At 38.9% G+C, this 7,361-nt stretch overlaps 1 non-coding gene across 1 annotated transcript; it reads left to right on the forward strand.

Moving 5' to 3' along the window:
* The first annotated feature begins 5,904 nt into the window (after nt 1–5,904).
* On the forward strand, nt 5,905–6,060 carry LOC132538762 (U1 spliceosomal RNA). The gene has a single exon (XR_009550102.1). It is a non-coding gene; the product is annotated as a U1 spliceosomal RNA (small nuclear RNA).
* Nucleotides 6,061–7,361: the final 1,301 nt, after the last annotated feature.

A 7,361-nucleotide genomic window follows, 5' to 3' on the forward strand; every position in this document is an offset into this window, starting at 1 on the left:
TGTTATTGTGAAAATAACCTTTTTCAAATGGTGGTGTTTCGGCTTAACTATGAAGGATAAAAAAGAGGCACCAAAGAGAAAATCCATGTGGGCATCATTGGTAAGGAATCACACTGAGAGGTCGGGAGGTGCACAGTGTGGAAGCACAAGGACTCATGCAAAGATCTGTGTTGGTCTGCTTCTAACTTCTGCTTCTAAGACCCCTTATGTTTCATTAGTTTAATCCCCCCTGCTTAACACTGTATTCTATTTACATAACCACTGTTAACTAAGCACCACCCTGCCTCCAGGGCATTGGTTTAATCCTCACTGTTTTGCACGCTTTTTCCTTCTCCCCACCCCCTATCCTACATACATCCTCTTCGGACCTGACTCTTCTGCCTCGGGATATATAGGGACAAGATTGTGATTAGAGATAGATTAGATTGTGCTGCGTTCCACATGAATAAAGACTGAACTGTGTACCACTCAGCCATGAGTCCCTGGTCGTCTCTTTCTCCCGTCCACGAAGCTAGCCCGACAGATCTGGGTTTGAGTCCCTGGCTCTCTACCTGTGTGTGTGTGTGTGTGTGTGTGTGTGTGTGTGTGTGTGTGTGTGTGTCGGGGGTGGGTGGGGGCGGTTGTGAAGTAGGTCTACAAGTGTCAATCTTTCTTTTCTCTATCTACCCTTCCTTCTCAATTTCTCTGTCCTATCCAGTAAAATGGAAAATAAAATGGCTACCAGGAGCAGTGAATTCATACTGTCGGCCGCAAGCCCCAGTAATAACCCTGGGGGCAAAAAAACATCACATAGAAAAAGATTCCTGGTGGGAGTCGGGTTAGCACAGCGGGTTAAGCACACATGGCGCAAAGCACAAGGACCACATTAAGGATCCCGGTTCAGCTCCCCACCTGCAGGGGAGTCACTTCACAGGCAGTGAAGTAGGTCTGCAGGTGTCTGTCTTTCTAGCTCCCTCTCTGTCTTCCCCTCCTCTCTCCATTTCTCTCTGTCCTATCCAACAATGATGACATCAATAACAACAACAATAATTACTACAATAATAAAACAATAAGGGCAACAAAAGGGAAAATAAACAAACATAAAAAAAAGAAAAAGATTCCAGGTAAAAGCAGTAGGGTTTGCATTGCTACAAAGAAATGGAAAATAGGAACTTTCCAAGCTGCCCCAATTTCAGGACACATCTTCCTCAGGTGGAACACAGAGTATGTTGTGAAGATGGATCATTCTTTACCAGTTGGTGTTGATCCACATTGGGGGCAAGGTTTTACAAGGAATCATGGAGGGGTCTATTATGTTGTTCCTGATAGAGATGACCAGTAACAATGGAGAGAGGGGTCTATTCGAGGTCTAGGCCCATCATGTCTGTTTGGGAATCTCAGGACTTCCCGAGTAGGGCCCTAGCTGACGGGGTGGCTTGATAGTGACTGAAGAGTCATCCTTAAGTATGACAGTCTCTTGCCTTTGTTTAGCTTTTGCAGTCCTTACTTTGGTAAGGTTATATTTGGAGCAACTGAGGGAAGTATAATAGGAAGTAGGTGAGGAGGGTATCTAAACCTAAGTAGACACTATTTCATTATGAACTTTATGGTGTCTTTTTAGGTCTTTCTACTTGCTTGCTGCATATACTGACACTGCAGACTATTGTGCACTTTTGATTTCAGGTATATATTTTGCCCTAATTTATGGATACATATGAACATATGCTTTATCTCCTGCTCATGACCACAGAATGTGAGCTCATATCTACAGGGATGCAGAAGTCACACAGGCTCCTAAGCTGATTATGGGACCCAGATCACATCAAATAGATGGGGTTTACAGTCAATAATATTTATATCCCTTTCCCATATTAGAGATATACTGTCTTCCCTGATCCAGCTTTCTGGTCCTTTTTCCAGCCATGACTTCATCTCCCCAGACTATAACATGGATATACCTGCATATGAGATTTCAGGCTCAGGGAAAAAAAAAAGAAACACAACAAAACAAACAACAACAACAACAAAAACTAGTATGGTCCTGGGCTCTTTGGAATATAACTATAATAAGACCACTGAATATCTACAAAGTGGAGATTCCCCCCAACTCATCTGAACTATTCCAGCATTTAGGTTCATGATTAGTAAACAATTTTTTTGGCTCTATATGTTAACTCTTTTTTTTTTTCAGACACCAAGTTCCAGTTGCTAACATGATGCCAACTGGACTTCCCTGGGCAGACAACCCCACCAATGTTTCCTGGAACTCTGATTCCCCAGAACCCTAACCCCACTAGGGAAAGCGAGAGAGACAGGCTGGGGTTATTGATCGACCTGTCAATACCCATGTTCAATGGTAAACAATTACAGAAGCCAGATCTTCCACCTTCTGCATTCCATAATGGCCTTGGGTTCATACTCTCAGAGGGATAAAGAAGAGGAAAGCTATCAGGTAATGGGATGGGATACAGAGTTCTGGTGGTGGGAATGGTGTGGAGTTGTACCACTTTTATCCTGTTTTTTGTCAGTGTTTCCTTTTTATAAATAAAAATTAAAAAACAAATTGAAAATAAGTCAAATTTGCATTCATCCCATCTAATTTTAGTCTATATGATGTAGTGTAGTAATTTACAGTTAAGTACAGTCACATCCATTGAAATTAGGTTAGAATACAGTAACTGACTGCCTCAGTATTACCTATCTCATTTGAAATTCTCAATAGTCTTGTATATCCAATGACTACTTATCACAATTGCTTTCTAATTCACAATATCCAATCTTCTGTAATCATGTCGATATTTCTTCCTGTCCTTATTTTAGACAGACAATTAAGAGAAAGAAAAAACAGCAACAACAACAAAATAGATCACAGACTCAGTTATATCCATGTTGTGTATCAAAACCAGATTCTTATTCATGCAAATGGTGTGGTTTATTTACTGAGCTACTTCCCTGACTGCTAATAACTATTTTATTAAGCAGTAAAGATACAGAAAGCCAGAAAGTTTTCAGAGACTGCGTGATTAGGGCTCAATCCAATTTGCAGCTAGTATGTGAATATTGATTCTATCATTTCACCTTTTGATTCCATCTTATAAGACATGGATTTTCTATTGTGCTAGAACACACAATGAATTTGGCTTTGCAGCGGAATGAATTGACTTCTCATTTCTTGCCATGAAAATTGGGGAAGCCTCCCACAATTTTTTTCATCTTGTAAATGCCCATTCATTTTCTACCTCTAGCTGTAGGTAACTTTAGCCAGGATAATAAAATCTTGAAAAGGGGGCCAGGCTGTGGCACACCTGGGTGAGAATAAACATAACCATGTGCAAGGATAAGTTTGAGCAGCCCCACTCTCTACCAACTGTGGGAAACACTTCAGGAGCAGTGAAGCAAGTCTATAGGTGTTTGCTTTTCTCTCTCCCCATCTTCATTTCTCTATGGGCTCTTAAGTAAAACAGAAAAAAATAATAGAGAGAGAGGACAAAATGGCTACCAGGACTGGTCAATTTGTTGTGTAGGCATTGAGCCCCAGTGATAATTTTGATGGTAAACAAATAATAAAAGAAAATCTTGAAAACAGGCTTTTAAAGCATTGTACTAGCATATATTTGATTATAAAAAAAAATAAGTCAATTTTTTTTTTTTCCGGATGAGGTTAATATAGAACAATATTATTGAGTTTCTTATTGTCTCCATGTTCATTCCTCACCCCCTTCCCTTCATCCTCCTTCCCACCCTTCCTCTCATTGCCACCAGGGTTATCATTGGGGATCAGTGCCAGCTGTATGAATCCAGGGCTCCAGGGGGCCTTTTTTTCTTTTAATTACTTTTATTTGATAGAGAAATATTGAGAGGAGAGGGACATAGAGAGATAAAGAGAAAGGCAGACACTGGCAGATTTGTTTCACCACTCATGAAATCCCCTGCAAGTGGTGAGCATAGGCTCAAACCTGGGTCTTTGTCTTGGTAATATGCGTGTTCAGTTGGGTGAGCTGCCACCTGTCCTCCATCTATATAGTTTAAAATAAAAAGATCTGAAATATGTCTTTAAGATTTACTGAAGGACTTCAGTCTATTTGAAAAAAATGTAGGATATTGCTTCATTTTCTTATTTACTTATTTTTGAAATGTTAAAAGTTTTACAGTTCTATTTTTGTATGTGTATGATTTTTTATCCTTGATTTTTATCCTTTTTTTGTTATTTATTTATTTATTTTCCCTTTTGTTGCCCTTGTTGTTTAAATTGTTGTGTTTACTGATGTCCTTGTTGTTGGATAGGACAGAGAGAAATGGAGAGAGGAGGGGAAGACAGAGAGGGGGCAAGAAAGACAGACACCTGCAGACCTGCTTCACCACTTGTGAAGCGACTCCACTGCAGGTGGGGAGCCAGGGCTTGAACCGGGATCCTTACTCCAGTCCTTGTGCTTTGCGCCATGTGCGCTTAACCCGCTGTGCCACCACTCGACTCCCTTTTTTGTCCTTTTTTTTTTGCAGTGAAATTCGTGCTTACTATCTCACTCTTTAATGGCTGAAAAAAATTGTGAGCCCTCTAAGTACATTACAAATTTCACCTGAAACGTAACTTATTCTTCAGCATATCTGTCTTCTTATTCATTTACTTGTAAGTTAGCTCTTACCATTGAGTAGCCTCCACATCTGCCTAGAAATATTCTTAGGAATTCAGCCAGTTGTTAAGCATATTTTCAATTTTCCCTGTCAGTGCAAGTGACTGTTTAGCTTTATAATCTGATTACTATTGGTGAGTCTGGGTGGTGCTGCTTCTGCACCTAGTTGAGCACATAAATAATTATATGCAAGGACCCATGTTCAAGCCCCAGGTCCTCATTTATGGGAAGAAGATTCCTAGTAAAAAAGCATATTGTAGGTGTCTCTATCTTCTCTATTTCCCTCTCCTCTCTTAATTTCTCTGTGTCCTATCAAGGCAGAGAGGAAGGTGGGGGCAGTGTAGAGGAGGTGACACCAAGTCTCAGCAGTAACACTGGTGGAAAGTTAAAATTAAAAAAAAAACAACCTCTTTACTACTGGCAATGTTTCTAAAACCCTTTAAACTTCTATATTTACTCTATCCTAGTTCTCTGTCTCTCTCCCTCTCTCTCTCCATAACACACACACACACACACACAAACACACACACACACACACACACACACACACCTTTTCCTTTCTGGCTATTGGTGGTTCCAGGGTGCAAAAATTTCCCTAAAGAGAGATTTGCTGGGAATATGTATCAACCTGCCAATGCCCAAGTTCAGCTGTTCAGCGGGGAAGCAATTACAGAAGCCAGACCTTCCACCTTCTGCACCCCATAATGACCCTGGGTTTATACTCCCAGAGAGATAAAGAATATGGAAACTATCAAGGGAGGGGATGGGATACGGAGTTCTGGTGGTGGGAATGGTGTGGAGTTGTACCCCTCTTATCCTATGGTTTTTGTCAGTGTTTCCTTTTTATAAATAAAAATTTAAAAAAAAATCCCTAGAAAGAAAAACTTACATGGAAACTTTTTCATGTAAATCCTATGTGCTACTTTACTATTATCCTGGTCCTATATTTACTCAAATCAAACATCAAACTGCTTTAATTAACAGTCTTCTCAAAAGCCTTATATGTTTGATCTAAAACTCTACATTCAAAAGACATGGATATATATATATATATATGATATAGATATGATATAGATATGAGATATATATATTTATATATATGATATAGATATATAGTTTTTTTGTTTGTCTTTTTTTTTTTGGTCATTGGGGACTGATGAAGACAACTTACTCAGAGAGGCAAGAACACAGTATGTGTGTGGGGAAATACAGCTCCAAAGCTTCCTTCAGTATGGTGGGTTCAGAGCTCAAACCTGATCCTGATTTGTGTGTAAGATAAAAAGAAAATGTTTTCATACTTACCCAGCAGAGGAGATAGCATGATCACCAAGGTGGTTTTCCCAAGGCAAGGCTTATCCGTTGCACTCCGGATGTGCTAAGCCTCCCCCAAATGTGGGAAACTCAACTGCAGAATTTGTGGTAGTGGTGAGACTGCTTTCACTATCCCCTCTTAAAAAATAGAAAAAAAATATGTTTTTTTTTCAATTTTAATGACAGAAAAAGACATCAAATTTATTTTTTGCTTTTTTACAGCTTGGGTTTACAATGGTGCAGAGAATTGAACCTGGGACCTTGGAGCCTCAGGCATGAGAGTTTCTTTGCATAACCATTTTGCCATCTACTCCTGCTGTTATTGGATACTAAGTGGAAACAAATCAAATAACCAGAATTTAAACATCCTTTCAATGATCTGAAGGCAAATCACCACATACTCCTATGTGGTGATATCATACTCATAATGATAATGTGTTTTGAGTTACTTAATGAATCACCCTTGGAATAGCCTCATCTTAAATGGCTCAGATGTGGTGATGAATATGACAGGGATACCAAATCTCCTGTATGACAGTCATAGGTCCCTCTGCTCTGTGTTTAAAGAGGAATAATGATTCTACACAAACAAGAACTCCATTAGGAAAAAGGTATCTTCACCAGTTTTCCTCACAAGAAGAATCAATTTAACAGCTTATATTCCTCTCAATTGCCCCAGGAAACATTTGCTTTAACTATAAGTTGATATTATTGAGATCTTTACATGGAATTTCTTTTATCTTGTGGATAATATTGTTGCAGTCTCAGCGGTATAACTTATAATATGTAACACACTAGTAAAATGCTTATATACGTAAAACCTAAATGAATTAGCATGGATACTTATAAATCATCTTTTACTGATAGATTAAGTATAATAAATGAGAAAGTTAAAAAATATAAGAAGGGCCAAATTTTAGATAGTTTAATAATTCAGTGACTTGAGAAAACTTACCTCTCACGTAGATATTCTACATTTACCCAAAAGACTACAAGTTACGAAATCTATATTAACTTCACTGACTTGAGGAAATCACAGATCACAGAAGGTGAAAAGGAGAAACATACTGGACAATTCTTATTTTCTTTTTCTTTTTCTTTTTCTTTTTTTTTTTTAAACCAGAGCACTACTCAGCTCTGGTTTATGGTGGTGTGGGAGACTGAGCCTGGGACTTTGGAGCCTCAGGCATAAGAGTCTCTTTGCATAACCATCATACTATATGCCCCCACCCATAATTATGTGTGTGTGTGTGTGTTTTCTGTCAGTGCTACTTAGGACTTCTTGACTGTACATTTTTTTTAGTGATTTAATAATGATTGACAATATTGTGGTATAAGAGGGGTACAATTCCATACAATCCCCACCACCAGAGTTCCATATCCCATTTCCTCCATTGGAAATTTCCCTATTCTTTATCTCTCTGGACCAAAAATCTTTAT

The sequence above is a fragment of the Erinaceus europaeus genome, chromosome 5 (genome assembly GCF_950295315.1).
Source record: "Erinaceus europaeus chromosome 5, mEriEur2.1, whole genome shotgun sequence".
In the NCBI taxonomy this organism is placed as follows: Eukaryota; Metazoa; Chordata; class Mammalia; order Eulipotyphla; family Erinaceidae; genus Erinaceus; species Erinaceus europaeus.